This window comes from Schistocerca gregaria, chromosome 3, assembly GCF_023897955.1.
Source record: "Schistocerca gregaria isolate iqSchGreg1 chromosome 3, iqSchGreg1.2, whole genome shotgun sequence".
Classification (NCBI taxonomy): domain Eukaryota; kingdom Metazoa; phylum Arthropoda; class Insecta; order Orthoptera; family Acrididae; genus Schistocerca; species Schistocerca gregaria.
Window position 1 is genome coordinate 482020656 of NC_064922.1, and position 17058 is coordinate 482037713.

A 17058-nucleotide genomic window follows, 5' to 3' on the forward strand; every position below is an offset into this window, starting at 1 on the left:
TTTGGGTTTTCGGCTTGTCCATTCCGAGTCCAGGAATCGCGCTTTAAAGTGTCATTCAAAGAACTTCTTAATGTTGTTATTCCTCAAAAAGATCGGCATATACAAAATCACGTAACATTGAAAATTTGAATTTATGATATTTTGATGAAAAATATCAACAAATATGGACTAAACTTTGAAATGTGGAAATGAAAGTTACATTTTCGGATTCCAAATGTCATGTTTGATGTGGAAAACTACAAAAAGAATGAAAATAGGTTGAAACGAAAATATGTATTTACATAATAATCCGGGCCCTAATAATCAATGGAACACTTTGGACCGACAGTACATATCAGTGAATTGCTGTATGCAAGAAAATCGAACGCCAGCTTGCAAAGGGCCGTGGGTTAAAGTACTAATTTAAAACATGGGATCTGTTTATGATCTGTTTATGATCTTTTTAAGAAAAACAGGAACTGTGGCCACTGAAAATACTTTGAAATTGAGTGAAATGCATCTCTTCTAAATACGATTTTTGTTACAGTTCCAAAGAAACAGAATATATCTCATATGACTTAAAGCTTGGAGAGGCTAAAACACAGAAAACAACATTAAAATAGAAATTTTGGTGTCAATGTGAAACTTATTTGACAATGTACATCATATAATTTTTTGTGATGGTTGCAAGCTCACGTTTTAGTGAAATTTATGCAGACCATGTACTAACGCCGAATAGAATTCTGGTAGCACCCTTCTTTTCTTTTGGAAATGTGTTTTTGAAGTGGAATTTCCATTTGTAGCCTATTAGTGAATATAAGTATGCAAAATTTAAATCATTTTTACTTTTAAATCACCTCCGAAAGTAGGTATGTTCAGTGAAACTGTACTTTGCAGAATTGTTTGCGTACACAGAATTCACTCCTCTTCAAGAACCGCGTTCTTTGGGGTAGAAGAAACCAGCGCGGAGCAGAAGCTGCCTGCGTAATAACGTTAATTGAAAGAGAAGCCTGCCACGCTCGTCATAATGAGCAGGAATACTCACCTGAGAACAGCGCGGCAAACTCGCTGGAAGCAGATTAATTAACTCGCCGGCAGTCCAATATCGCGAGGCGGCTCACCGAGCGAAGAGGCTGCTGATGAGATTTCTTGCGTCTATCGCTCCCGCACTTCGGCAACCTGGAGGGAAGCGAAAACAAGAGAGAAAAAACTGGGTAAAAACGGGAAGCTGAAGTTGATATGAAGGTGTTTTGACTAAGATTAATGTTCGACAGTGAAAAATGGCCCGGAATGTTTGTGTGTGTGTTTGTGTATGTGTGTGTGTGCGTGTGTGTGAGGGTGCGGAGCATCTGGGATAATTCGGCAGTCAACAGGTGGCGAGAGACGGTCGAACACGACCGTAATCCCCCTCTCTCTTGAGCCACAATTTCTCTTTAGCTTCGTTTCCTTCTTCATTTCCTGCTCGCTCTGGAAATACTGAGCTGCGCAGATATGTTAATCCCCTGAACGAAAGCGCATCGTGCTTACACTAATCTCCATATTTTCGGTGTTTTTAGGAGAAGGCAAGTTAATTTTGAGTAATAAAAATGAACAATGTCGTAAGTATACGGTACAACCGTGTAGATTAATTCGTTTATCTTTTATTTTTCACAAAAATTTCTGAGAGTCTGACTGTTGGGATTCTATAATGTGTAACAGATTTTTATATATTTTGACTAAATTCCTTTGGGAGAAACTCTGTCGGCAGACGCTTTACACTGAGGCGTTCAAATAGTGGTTTTAATGCTTCACTGATCTTATTTTGTGAGACGAGAAGCAAATGAGAATTTTCTTACTCTTTGATGAATATGCTCACAAGGGCAAAGCGTTATCGCTGTTTTTGTCGACACTTTTGGTGAATGCATGGTTGTGGCACAAATGAATGTGACAGCTGTGTGAGCTCCGAAGTGTCACACGTTCAGAACAAGATGGCAATTTTGGCGCCGGAAATATATGTCAGCATTGTTTCCAGGCAGCGGCTGGAGCAGCGGAAAGAAAACAGAATGGTAATCCGATGATCGTGCGATCGAGTGCTTTTACGGATCCACTCTTATTTTCAATTTCTACGTTACTTGCAGTACAAAGAAACTGAAACACTTCTCAGTATATTAGATTTATTAATATTTTCGTAGAAGGTTTGAAGAAGAAAGCCAAAGAAAAATTTAGTGGCTGAATATGTGGCAGTATAAAAGAATGTCTTCATTCCTTCATCAAAATGTACAGCCTCATACGAAAAGTGGCAGATGTGAGGAATCCTTACAAGCCTAAGATTAATTATTTCTATAAAGCGAATTCTAGAAATGACAAACAAAACCACATCTATGCGATCACATTTATCAAACTGAAAAAGGATAATGTAGTATCAAAGTGATTCCCCACCCAAATGAACTAACAAAAAAAAAAGGAAAAATTTACAACCCATTAACAATTTTAGTGAATTCGCAAAAGACTGCACGAAAATAGTTTCCATTAACAATATTTAGTGGAATGGTTTGATACGTGTGGTTTGCCACCACACTGTGCGATAAGACAAAACCATTTACGGATGTAAACCAAGTCTGCTTTTCTGTAAGTACCCCAAACCCACCTTGCATCTGTAAAAATACGTCGTTATAACGTTTGTGACATGCCAGAAAGTTATTGATCTCCCTGCTTTGACAATGAATATCGTAAATCATCAATTGTAAAATAATACAAATATTTAATTTTATTATACGATGTTCTCTTCTTCTTCCTTCTGCGAGTCTTCTAAATCTCGCGGCGTCCCTCGCATCCAAGTTTCCATCTCCTTCTATCTTGTCACTTCTCTTCTTGCATCCCTCTGCTCTGGACCACACGCCTCACTAAATTGTTCCCGTGTAGCCGTGGTCTTCTTCTTTTTCTGTGTTGTGTAGGTCTCCAGAGCCATATTTTAAAAGGTCACGTTTTCTCTGGCGTTTTTCTATTATCTCCATATTATGTTAGTCATTTGTTTCCAATTGGGGTTCGACTATATCATTGGTAACTCCCTTTTGTTCTCGTAAGACGTCATTTCTTATTATGTCTCATCTTATTACTTCACAACTTCGTCTCCTAGTTCTCTTGTACGCCTTGAATCTCATACTGGAAGTTTATTTGCGATCACTACTTTTCGCTTACCTTCCATTATCGTGCCTTTTATGAAATAATTAATAAATGCAGTGTATTGAACATTATTTCGGTTTATTCGTACCGTTAAGCAACCGAACTGAAAAATGTTCATCCGTGGAGAATCAACGCCACGGGTAAGGGATTACCATTTTGTACTCTTTCCGCTGCCCCAACGTCTATCGGCAGAATACGTTATCATAAATGTCTCATGACTCTCCCACTAGGCGCCTGAAACGCTGTTTCTTTTTGTAAAATCTTGGCCATCTGGAGCTCTCACTTCTACCATTTTCATGTCTGGCCAAGGCCGGCATATATCGTAAATTGCGATCAAATCGGTGATGACGAATTAATGCGGACCCTTGTCAGCAATGACTCATATTTCACAGTGTGATGTTCTATACCTAGAAGGAACTGGCGTTGTGAATAGCGTACTGTACGAACGTCCCTTCAACCGACTTAAGGTTACAGCTTACTGCTGGACTAGCATTTCTGGAGAAAACAGTTGGGAGTCATACTGAGGTGACGATTATTCCAGTTGTATCGGAGTACGCTGCGAAGAGATATTTGAGACAGTTGCTATTTGTCACCGAATTTCGACTCAAACGCTGATCACTGTTTTTTACAGGCAGTGTGGTGCCGACTAGGATACCCGAATACGTCTGGTGGAGCGTTTGTTCAAGTTTTTTGTTTCACTTCTTTACCTCCATACGTCACATCTCCAACTGTGCAGCTTCTCCGCTGAAGTTATCTGTTAAGATTATATGCTACTCAAGGAGTTTAGTAATAGAACCTACATGGAGCTCGTAGACTATTATCAATTTGAACTCTTTAATCAGGCTGTACGACATGCACCGATAATGCAAGTACCAGAACATCTTCGAGTGTATGCAGAATCTACCCATTACACTCATCATCATCATTTAAGACTGATTATGCCGTTCAGCGTTCAGTCTGGAGCATAGCCCCCTTATAAAATTCCTCAGTGCTAACATTGGTGCCTCTTCTGATGTTAAACCTATTATTTCAAAATCGTTCTTAACCGAATTGAGGTACCTTCTCCTTGGTCTGCCCCGACTCCTCCTACCCTCTACTGCTGAACCCATGAGTCTCATAGGTAACCTTCCTTCTCCCCTGCGTGCAACATGACCCCACCATGTAAGCCTGTTCGCCCTGACTGCTAGATCTATAGAGTTCATTCCCAGTCTTTCTTTGATTTCCTCATTGTGGACACCCTCCTGCCGTTGTTTCCATCTACTAGTGCCTATTACACTGATCAACCAAAATATTACGAATACTGCCCACTGCACGGTTGAATGCCTCATGGTGGGGTTACGGGCAGGTGACGTAGTAAAACAAATTATGTAAACCGAACAGAGACGTATTGGAGGTTATCCTAGAGACGATATGTGCTGAATACGGAGAAATACACTGAGACAATCGACTTTGCCAGACGGGTAAGATAGACTACTGGCCATTAAAATTGCTACACCACGAAGATGACGTGCTACAGACGCGAAATTTAACCGACAGGAAGAAGATGCTGTGATATGCAAATGATTAGCTTTTCAGAGCATTTCGACAATGTTGGCGCCGGTGGGGACACCTACAACGTGCTGACACGAGGAAAGTTTCAAACCGGTTTCTCATACACAAACAACAGTTGACCGGCGTTGCTGCTGAAACGTTATTGTGATGCCTTGTGGAAGGAGGAGAAATGCGTACCAATACGTTTCCGAGTTTGATAAAGCTCGGATTGTAGTCTATCGCGATTGCGGTTTATCGTATCGCGACATTGCTGCTCGCGTTGGCTGTGATCCAATGACTTAGCACAGTATCGAATCGGTGGGTTCAGGAGAGCAATACGGAACGCCGTGCTAGATCCCAACGGCCTCTTATCACTAGCGGTCGAGATAATAGGCATCTTATCTGCATGACTGTAACGGATCGTAAAACCACGTCTCGATTCCTGAGTCAACAGATGGGGACGTTTGCAAGACAACAACCATCAGCACGAACATTTCGACGATGATTGCAGCAGCATGGACTATCAGCTTGGAGACCATGACTGCATATACCCTTGACGCTGCACCACAGCCAGGAGCGCCTGCGATTGTGTACTCAACGACGAACCTGGGTCCACGAATGGCAAAACGTCATTTTTTCGGATGAATCCAGGTTCTGTTAACAGCATCATGATGGTCGCATCCGTGTTTGGCGACATCGCGGTGAACGCACATTGGAAGCGTGTATTCGTCATCGCCACACTGGCGTATCACCTGGCGTGATGGTATGGGATGCTATTGGTTAAGGTCACGGCCATCTCTTGTTCGCACTGACGGCACTTTGAACAGTGGACGTTACATTTCAGATGTGTTACGACCCCTGCCTCTACACTTCATTCGATCCCTGCGAAACCCTACATTTCAGCGGGATAATGCACGACCGCATGTTGCAGGTCCTGTACAGATCTTTCTGGATACAGAAAATGTTCGAGTGACACCCTGTCCAGCACGTTCTCAAGATCTCTCATCAACTGAAAACGTCTGGTCAATGGTGGCCGAGCAACTGGTTCATCACAATGCGCCAGTCACGACTCTTGATGAACTGTGGTATCGTGTAAAAAGCTGCATGGACAGCTGTATCTGTACACGCCATCCAAGCTCTGTTTGTCTCAATGCCCAGGCGTATCAAGGCCGTTATTACGGCCAGAGGTGGTTGTTCTGGCTACTGATTTCTCAGTATCTATGAACCCAAAGTGCGTGAAATTTAATCACATGTGAGTTGTAGTACAATATATTTGTCCAATGAATACCCGTTTATAATCTGCATTTCTTCTTTGTTTAGCAATTTTAATGGCCAGTAGTGTAGATGCCAATTTGTGGCACCTCTGGCGATAGAGTACGATGCCAGTGGACGCACATGTGTTCTGGAGCACGGCATTCAGCGCATATTTTTGAGAAAGGGGCTCCGCAGCAGGCGACCTCACGTGTGATATGTTGGCTCAATGACATCGTCAGTTTCGATTGTAGTGGGCTTGCGATCTTCGTGAATGGAGAATGTATCACTGGAAACGTGTCGGCACCTCGGATGAATCACACTTTCGCTACACCAGGTCGATGGTCGTCTCCATAGACTCCGTCATGCAGGCGAAAGTCTACTAGGAACGTGCACCGCGCCACGGAAGCAGGCTGGTGGGAGTATTGTTAGGCTCAGAGTGACATTGTCTTGCGCTTGCATGGGAACTAAGGTAGTTATCGAAGAAACGATATCAGCTGCGGACCACCAGCATCCTGTCGTGCTTGATGTCTTCCCTGATGACGATGTCATCTTTCAGCAGTGTTGTTGTCCCTGTGTCGGAGCCAGAATCGCGCAATGGTGTTTCGAGGAGCATGATAGGGAAACCACGTTAATGTCTTGTCCACCAAATTCGTCTGATGTGAATGCAATTTCTCCCATCAGGGTCGCTATCGAGCGCCACCACCGTGTACACAAATGAGCGTCCAGATACTTACGGAAATTTTATAACTTGTGCGTAGACACCTGCTGCTACATGTCTATCAACCAACTGTACAAGCGGTGATATATTGCGTTACAAAGATAACCCAACGAGCTATTACGCAGGCAGTAGTAATGTCTTGACTCGTCACTGTATTAGAAAGTTTGTAATGCGTTTTCTCATTTTCACAGAGTGAGTAATGGACTTCGGATACAGTCTGGCAACGAGATGTAATTTGTTATTGTCTGGCATAAAGCAAAATATCTGACCTATCACCATATTAGAACATTTTTCTGCTTGTAACACTGTACACTAGCCTATTTGACGAGTCTTTTAAGAGAAATTTTCGACGTTGACCTCAGCGATGTAATCTGCGGATGGAGGCCTATTGCAGCTTTTATGTGGTTTCTTAGTGAGGAAAAAGTACGACTGCAACAAAGAAAAAAGTGCGACTACGTAGCTCTTAAACATTGACGCTATGCTGTCACACCCCGGCGAAAGTCAGATAAAAAGCATTGTTATTCACGTTACAGTCATTGGGATTATATTGTGTTGTAAGAGATAACTGGAAGCGCTTGGAAGTGTTGTGAACCAAATTATATATCCACCGAACAAACATTTGTATATAATGTGGATGAAGTTTTAAACTAGCTCGTCGTGAGTGTAGGTTTTATAAATTACCAGAGGTACGTGATTGTATGACACTAGTTGTTGCACACTGGATACCTTATTTTGACACGATAAATCAACAACGTAGAATATTATTTGAAAGTTGCACGAAGTACTGCAATTTCACATTAATTTTCTAAAGGTGCCAAAATTTGTAAATGTATCCATTGTGAACCAGATTCTGTGTTCATTTTTGTAGCTTTGTTAAACTGCAGTCGTTAAGTTTGCAAACTCACTGGAGTTATCAATAGAAACCCGGACGCAGTAATTTCGAGAAATTGATGCAGGAATAGCACTGTACTGACACCGTGGAGCTGCGGTGAGTTTTAACCGCAGAATCCACTGTGGCGCAAATGTTGGTACGGGAGGTCCTAGTAAATGTTCTCTTAAACCCAAATAATCGTAATGTGGGACAATGATGTTATTGTTTCAAAACTTAACATAGCTAAATTAATAATTGCATGTCCATTACTTTAGTTGTACCTTCGACCCCATCTACATATTGGCAAACTTAGTACACTGAATGTGCTTTGTATTTAGATTTTTGGCGTGCGATTCATTCCATACTCGTAAAATAAATCGTTTGTACTGGGCTTGTAATTTCATTAACTTTCACAGGGTACGTGTTGCTTAGTTTATGCTGTGTGGTAGCATCAAATTTAATGACCCACATTGGTTGGGTTGCATCCGTCGTGAAGCAGTTGTTATACGTCACTGGGTGTATTTGCTCGCCTGTCCCAGCCAACGGGAGCCGTTGTTATGTGATTACCATATCCATAATTTTTGACGACCAAGCACTGTCCAGTTTGCACATTATGAACAACGTCATAGATAGTTTATTGGTGACAAGTAGACCAAATGCATCACAGAAACCCAACAGCATTGCTCAGGCGCCCGAAGCTACCTGAATGCTAACCAGCAAGGGTGAGCGAATTATTGACTGCTCATTACATGAGCGCGTGCCCCGGGTACGTTACCGACCACGGCCTCCCGCAGTATTGGATAGCCTTACTGGGATTTGAAGCCCACCGCTGTCGTAAGCGACAAAATGCTCCAACCTGCTATACTGCGGTAGGCCTGATAAATGTTTGAATAAACACACTGATCTGCTGGAGTACACAGTGCACAGCTTTGAGATGAGCACCGCACCTGCCATTGCAAGCGTCCTGACAAGAAAGAAACATATTTTGTGGTGTGTGTGCTAAACATGTTGCTATTGTGACTTAGTAGTTGAATCAGAATAAGGCAGAATTCACCAGAATAATTTTCACATTCACATTTTAAAATTCGACAAACAAAAGGATAATAATTACATAGTCTGTTACATCGAGTTAACTTTTTTTTTTATTAGCTCAAATTTCACTCATGTAAGAGGCAAAGTACGGTTCACAGAAGTAAATAACATATGCTGTAAAGTTATTAAATGCACCATTTCACACATAGTACTCATAATTGTGAGGACTCTGGTTACTTGATCCTCCGGTAAGGGGGAACAAACAACACTGTTCAAAACGTATACAATTTTCTCTGACATGTAATGCCAAAGCTTTCGTGGTTCAAATTAGTAGCAGAATAATGTAAGATAGCAACTCTAGATAACAACTAACTGTTCCCAAGATGGGGTGTTTTCTAATTGTACTTAACAGTGGCCACAGGTAATTTAGTGGGAAATGGTCCATTCCGACAAGTCAAAACCTACCCTGAAATTCTCCACACAGTAAGAATAAATGAAACGAAATGCAGTGTTAAACTTCTAGCTGTTAAGCCGCACTACAATTATTTTTAAAAAAATGTTAGTCATTTTGCAGTACGAAGAACGTATATAACAGCAGTTTGTACAACCCTTCTTTCCTAGCACGCCAATCGACGAATAAGCGGACGATGGTATGACAATAAAACGTAGCGTCGCATATCGCGAAGTACTGGCCGAGCGGTTCTAGGCGCTTCAGCCTGGAACCGCGCGATCGCTACTGCCGCAGGTTCGAATCCTGCCTCGGGCGTAGATGTGTGTGATGTCCTTAGGTTAGCTAGGTTTAAGTATTTCTAAGTTCTATGTTGAGTCCCATATGCTCAGAGCCATTTGAACCATTTTTTGTTTCTTGTATATTATATGCAGTCATCATAAAACAGCAAAATGCCTTTTGCATGACGAAAACAAACATTTTCATTAAACTGGGCACAACTGATAAAAGAATATTTAATATATTCAGGCGCTTCACTGTAATTACTGTTATATTTAGACAGAAATGGAATGGAGTAAGAAATTGCCGTGGCAGTCGTTCAGCATTTTGAGCCGCATACAGGGCATACTTAAGCAAATTGGTAAAATGTCGTGAGCAGCAATGCAGAAATGATTGAAGTTTAAGAGTTCTGTTACGCTGATGAACCTAAAATGATAAAGGGGTATAGGAAATTATGTTTTCGACAATTACCTGAAGAATGCGTTAGATGGTTGAAAATATTATTACTATAAGGCTTAATCGCACTATTAGTTCCGGATGGAATTAATGAAGTCTTTTCCTTATCCTCCTGAAGGCAGAGATGTTGTTCAGTACAAGGCAAGAGACGAACAAAAGCAATGGATTATTTTCAGCAACTCGTAAGAAGACGGTTCTAATGCAATACAGAAAATCATTGTTTCCCATTTTTCCACATTTTGATACATCGATTGTTAGATTTTTGCGAATAAACAGCTCTTTTTTTGTTACTAAGTTGTCTTGATGTTCTTCAAGATAGATATTAAGCTGCGGAAACAATAATCCAATGATACTTAGTACTGATGAACCATACAAGCGAACTTGTTTTGTTTTTCGCCTTGAAACGATAAAGTGTGGTTTCAAAGAAACGTGACTGTTAGGCTCTATACGCAGCATTTTAGTGGATGGCAAGAAGCTTTGTCTTCACGTCAGCTACGAATTTTTATGTAGTAATATCTGTTACTGACGGTATTTCTAATTCGTGTTTAATTGAGGTAAATTTCCTAATTCTGCGACCTCCATTTCGGTAAAATTTTCAGAATCTGTTTAACCAGGTCGAAGAAGTCTGGACGTTAGTACCGTTAATCTCACTTGCATTTCAGACCTCTTAATCTCATAGATCTCCCATGGTAATGATGATTAACTCTTGCATGCAGTTCTAAGTATTTCGAATAGTTTTTGTTGCACGCTTTTGCGACTTTCAGTTTGGCATAGTTTTACACTTCACGTAAAACGTTCTTTCGTTTACACAAATGATGTTTACATTTAACGAAACCGGTTTCGCATAATGTTTAGGTATAAGCGTTTTCTCCCTCCCTCATCCTAAAAATGTATAGCCGATATTTTCTCACTTAAAGGTATTACTGTAAATATTTTCTTTGGCATGCAACTCATTCGGCATTTGTTCTGGATTTTGACCACAACTTACAGGATCGTTGATGTTACCTCCTGTTTGTTATAATTTTTCCACAATTTCTAACGAAACGTCGTCATCGTCCATACTAATGGCGAAGAAATTAACTAATCACATAAGTAGGTCTTCAGGAGAAGTATACGATTTCGATTGCATACAACATTCTTTATACTTAATCTCTACACAGTTAGAAGTATTAATTTGATTCCACGTGGCTGTGAAATGATGAAAGGCGTTCAAAGGCTGATGCTATTAGCAATCAGTTAAGAAAAGATCGTAAAGAAAATCAATTCAGTTTTATTTCCATTGTCAAGGATTTGCTTAGCGGCCACGAAAACTGACATACGGCCGGGAGAGCTGTGTGCTGACCAAAAGCCCTTCCATATCCCCATCCCTTGACGCATGTAGTGTGAAGATGACACGGCGGCCGCCGGTCAGTACCGTTTGGCATCCACGGCCTCCTCGGGTGGAGTTTAATTAACAATTAGCTATACCGCAAAGACAACTGATAATGATTGAGGATAGTAAATGTCCGCAGCTCGTGGTCTTGCGGTAGCGTTCTGGCTTCCCGCACACGGGGTGCCGGGTTCGATTCCCGGCGGGGTCAGAGATTCTCGCTGCCTCGAGATGAAAGAGTGCTGTGAGTCTTTCATCATCATTTCATCAACATTTACCCGTTAGTAATTAAATAATTGTGGGGTGTCTTAGAAGCTAAAATTTTTTCACTGTTTTTCTTTTGCTGTTTTCTTCCTGCATAAAAAATTTCAGGACAAGTTTTGATAGGATCGTTTGTTATTGGTGAAGATAGTGGATAAGTTCGAGGGCTATCTACAAAGTACATTACGTTTTGGAATTAAAAATAAATAAAGTATTGGAACATTTTTGTAGTATATACAGATGATAGCCACACTTAAATACTCCTTTTCTACATAGTTGCCATTTAAATTAAGGCACTTATCGTAGCGATGGACGAGCTTGGAAATTCCTTCGTCGAAAAATTCGTCCGCCTGCGCCTTCAACCACGTGGTTACCTCTTCTTGAAGCTGTGCGTCGTCATCAAAACGCTGCATAGCCAACCACTTCTTCATTGATGCGAGTAAGTGGAAGTCGGTCGGGGCCAGGTCGGGACTGTACGGCGGATGAGGAAACAACTCCACTTTAAAGATTCGAGAACTTCACGAGTGGCATTTGGCGTGTGGGCCCCGGCGTTGTCGTGAATCAGCAAGATCTTTGAGCCCAACTTTCCCCTGCGCTTGTTTTGTATTGCTCTTCTGAGGTTGTGCAGAGTTTGGCAATACCTTTGAGAGTTTATTGTAGTGCCTCTTTCCAGGAAATCCACAAAAATCACACGTTTTCTGTCCCAAAAGACAGTCATTACGTGGTTAAAGGCGCAGGCGGCAGAATTTTACGACGAAGGAATTTCCTAGCTCGTCCATCGCTACGATAAGTGACTTAATTTAAATGGCAACTATGTAGAAAAGTAGTATTTAAGTGTGGCTTTCATCTGCATATAATAAAAAAAATTTCCAATATTTTATTTATTTTTAATTCCAAAACGTAATGTACTTTGTGGATAGCCCTCGTATCTAACCCAGTAGGACTAGTGGAAAACAGCTGTAGCTTGATACTGTGGGAGTGACCTAAGTACGAACATAAGATCCAGCCGGAGTCTGTAATGAATTTGTACCGCCTTGTTTTTAGATCTTCAACTTTGAAATCTTTTCGTCAAAGTAAATACTACTTGTCCTTCATGGGGTCTCTATATCTGAGCTTTTGAACTAAAGGACATATACATAACATATTACTTGGTAAATCCTCTGTTATTTATTATTCTCTGACACTAAGGCATCAGGAACAGCTATGAACCCAAATTACCAAGACAAATATCGGCCGCAGTGCCCGCGCTGTTCTAGGCGCGTCAGTACGGAACCTCGCGACTGCTACTGTCGCAGGTTCGAATCCTGTCTTGGGCATGGATGTGTGCGATGTCCTTACATTAGTTAGGTTGAAATAGTTCTAATTTCTAGGGGACTGATGACCACCGATTCTAAGTCACATAGTGCTCAGAGCCACTTGCGTCTCGGAGTTGCTGAATAATCTGAATTAGCAGAAACTTCGAAGAGCCAGTTATCTCGCGAATGCCTCCTTACAAAGTTTCAATAACCAATATTAGGTGAAGAACGAGAACTCAAACTTCTAGATATGCCTTCCTTAGGGACAACGAAGAAAAGATGAGACTAATCACAGCTCACACAGATGCACTTAAATAGTCATTCTTCGCGCGCTCCACACTTAATAGGAACGGGAAGAGGCCAAAGCACGTGGCCCAGTGCTAAGTACCGTCTACCTCGCCCTTCGCTAGTCTGCCGAGTATATAGCTAGAAGGAGAACTGTCTTCCAGTGAACTTACTTGTTGCTGTGTTGGGGAAGGCTCCGCAGCGAAGCAGTGGATGCTGAAGACTGGTTATACTCAGCTATAGGCATCAGAGCACAAGCAGAGAACACGCCTGCGTCACTAAAGTAGCCTCAGCGGCATGTAAGCCATCACCGCAGCTCACGATCCAGTAGCAAGGTGATCGTAGTCCCAAGGTTGAATCCCACGCGTTCATTCCTCCCCACTCTTGCTCCACTGATGGCTACTGGTCAGCGTTGCGTGCATTAGCGAACTTATAACAAGCCGAAGATAGCCTTACGACATAAAAATAAGCAGTTCGCTGAATGGAAGCGAGATACGAAGTCGTTAAATGAGCACCAAGGCCATCGGAGCCGCTACCGCTGCCAGAATTGAAGGCTGCGCTGGATCTTTTCATCCGCGAGAGCGGAAGAGGGCCGCATTCTCCCATCTAGACTGAGGCTCGTATCCGCGGCGCGCCTCGCGCTTCTAATAATAAGGCCAGCTCATCCTCGTCGTGGAGAGAGAGAGTTGGCCGCCGTTAAGGGGACGCTTCGAATTGCGAGCGCAGCTTGTTTTCTGCCTGAGCGACGTCTGTGTATTTCTAGCGACGTTGCGCCCACGCAGTTATTAGGTGTATCTGCTGACAGGCGCAGGGGGCGGGTGAAGGCGGGAGGCGGGGGTGTGGGGCAGATGCCTGACGTGTCTCTGCCGGCTGCAAACTCTAGCTGGAGGGCTATCGAAACAACATAGATGTGTCGTTACTTTACAAGTTCTATGAATTATGACTTCACTCAAAAAATCGTACCAGAAGAACCATATGCCCAATATTTTACTGTGCTACCTTCACAGTTCTTCTCAGAGACTGGTCATTAATTGTTTTTCTGGCTTTATTTAAGCACTCTCAAGATAAAAAACGTTTTTGATTGTACGTCATGTAAATTTGCGCATTCGTTACACACGCCATGTTAACATTTTAGTGGAGAGTAGCCGGACGCTGTGGCCGAGCGGTTCTATGGTCTTGAGTCCGGAACCGAGCTGCTGCTACGGTCGTAGGTTCGAATCCTGCCACGGGCATGGATGTGTGTGATGTCCTAAGGTTAGTCAGGTTTATGTAGTTCTACGTCTAGGGGACTGATGACCTCAGATGTTAAGTCCGATAGTGCTTAGAGCCATTTGAACCATTTTTGAAGTGGAGAGTACCCACGGCATGAGTAATGAATGTTGAATTGAACATTTCGTATATTCAAAAAGACGTTTTTGGAGATCTGAAGATGAAGGCAGTACTGGTCGAAACCCCTCAATAAAAAATAGTTTTGAACGCAACCTTAGCTATAAAAAATCGGATCGTTCCTACTTATTTATCGTTATGAGAAACTTCTATCGAGGTTAAGTAGTTTATACTGAAATTACACTGATTGCTGCAGTTTGTGAGAAATAAAAGAAAGAAGTAAAATTAGTGTTTGACAACGTGTTGCTTACGAGGTCATTAGAGATGGAGCACTAGCTCGGAGCACGGACGCTGTCAAAGTAAATCGGTCGTGCCTTTTCAGAGGAACCAATCCGACATTCGCCCTTAAACTATTCGGGGAAATCCCGGGAAACCTAAATCATGATGGCGGGATGCGGATGTGAACCGTCGTCCTCCAGAATGCTAGTCTAGTGTGTTAACTACTGAGATACCTCGCTCGTTAACATTATAAGCATTGTTGACTGGTCTCATCAGAACGTGGTGGTGGTATTTCATACCGAACGCTCAGCAGGAACGTCATCAGTGCTCCTGCTAAACAAGTTAGTTACAAAAGTGTTTTCCTTTTTTGAAAATTATGCACTGTAAAGTAAAATATAAAATTTTATTCTGTCAGCCTACGACACAAATCAGAAAAGGTTTTGCCGCACCTCAGTTTCGAGAGTTCCGGAACGTGTACAGAAAACTGGAACAGAGATTAACATATATATCATTTCCGCCTTTTTTATTGCTCATGAAAACCACACATTGCATGTTGTACCACCATAGTGCGAGACCTTCAGAGATGGTGGTCGAGATTGCTGTACAGCACCCAGTAGCACGTCCTCTTGCATTGATGCATGACTGTATTCGTCGTGGCATACTATTCATAAGTTCATCAAGGCACTGTTGGCCCAGATTGTCCCACTACTCAACGGCGATTCGATGTAGATCCCTCAGAGTGGTTGGTGGGTCGGGTCGTCCATAAACAGCCCTTTTCAGTCGACACCAGGTATGTTCGATAGAGTTCTTGTCTGGAGAACATGCTGGCCACTATAGTCGACCGATGTCGTTTTCCTGAAGGAAGTCATTCACAAGATGTGCACGATGGGGGCGCGAATTTTCGTCCACGAAGACGAATACCTCACCAATGTGCTGCCGATAAGGTTGCGCTATCGGTTGGAGGATGGCATTCACGTGTCATACAGCCGTTACGGCGACTTCTAAGACCACCAGCGGCGTACGTCGGCTCCACATAATACCACCCCAAAACAGCAGGGAACATCCACCTTGCTGCACTCGCTGTACACTGTGTCTAAGGCGTTCAAAATGACCGGGATGCCTACAAACGCGTCTCCGACGATTGGCTGGTTGAAGGCACATGCGACATTCATCGGTGAAGAGAATGTGATGCCAATCCTGAGCGGTTCATTCGGCATGTTGTTGAGCACATCTGTACCGCGCTGCATGGTTACATGATTGCAAAGATGGACCTCGCCATGGATGTCCCGAGTGAAGTTGCGCATCATGCAGCTTATCGCAAACAGTTTGAGTCATAACGCGACGTCCTTTGGCTGCACGAAAAGCATTATTCAACATGGTGGCGTTGCTGTCAGGGTTCCTCTGAGCTATAATCCCTAACAGCGGTCATCGACTGCAGTAGTAACGCTTGGGCGGCCTGAACGAGGCATATCATCTACAGTGCCTGTCTCTCTGTATCTCCTCCATGTCCGAAAAGCATGGCTTTGATTCACTCCGAGACCCGTGGACACTTCCATTGTTGAGAGCCCTTCCTGGCACAAAGTAACAATGCGGACGCGATCCAACCGCCGTGTTGCCCGTCTAGGCGTGGTTGAATTATAGACAACACGAGTCGTGTACCTCCTTCCTGGTGGAATGACTGGAACTGATCGGCTGTCGGACCCCCTGCGTCTAATAGGCGCTGCTCATGCCTGGTAGTTTACATCTTTGAGCGCGTATAGTGACATGTCTGAACAGTCAAGGGACTGTGTCTGTGATACAATATCCTCAGTCAACGTCTATCTTCTAGAGTTCTGGGAACTGAGGTGACGCAAAATTTTTTTTTTGTTGATGTTTGCACATTCCCTCTTACCAGCGCTTACACTTTCAGACAGAAGACCAAAAGACGTATACCTCACGTCATCTTTTGGTTAAAATAGGCTATACTATTATACAGCTAACATAATGTAACAGGTAACAATGCTGCGTTGATGAATGGGAAAATAAATGCTGAAGCAGACACCCTGTAATCACATAAAATTTTGTACACATGATATTATGTAGTCTGGACACCACACATAATTTTAAAACACGAACCAAATTCGATTCATAGCCATGAGCATTATTCGGCTTGCTACAGTGCAACGTTTCACTGTAATGGTCACATAATAACTGTGAAGCGTAATCATCTAGCAACCAGAGTAAATCTGTAGACAACTTCTTAGCAATTGAAGCGTGTCAACATTTTTACTAATTTCTATGATAAATAAAATATCTCTAAGAGCTTTGCGAATTCTTGATAGCATGCTCCATATACAATTTCTAGGTTCATGAATGTACTGACTTTATTAATTAGTGGAACATCTTTCCTAGGTCATTTTTCTACAACGTATGACACGTAAATTTGGGAATGAACTGGACGGACTACTCTTGTAACCAACATACTGAAATTTGGAAACTGTTCTTCATTACATACTTAACCCGTCTAGTTTTGCA

At 42.4% G+C, this 17058-nt stretch overlaps 1 long non-coding RNA gene across 1 annotated transcript in view; it reads right to left on the reverse strand.

The window, feature by feature from the left end:
* Positions 1–1034: 1034 nt before the first annotated feature.
* LOC126354518 (uncharacterized) overlaps positions 1035–17058 on the reverse strand; it is a 1203959-nt gene continuing 1187935 nt past the window's right edge. Inside the window, exon 4 of the long non-coding RNA XR_007565348.1 lies at positions 1035–1158. This is a non-coding gene — a long non-coding RNA (uncharacterized LOC126354518). The remainder of the gene's footprint in view (positions 1159–17058) is intronic.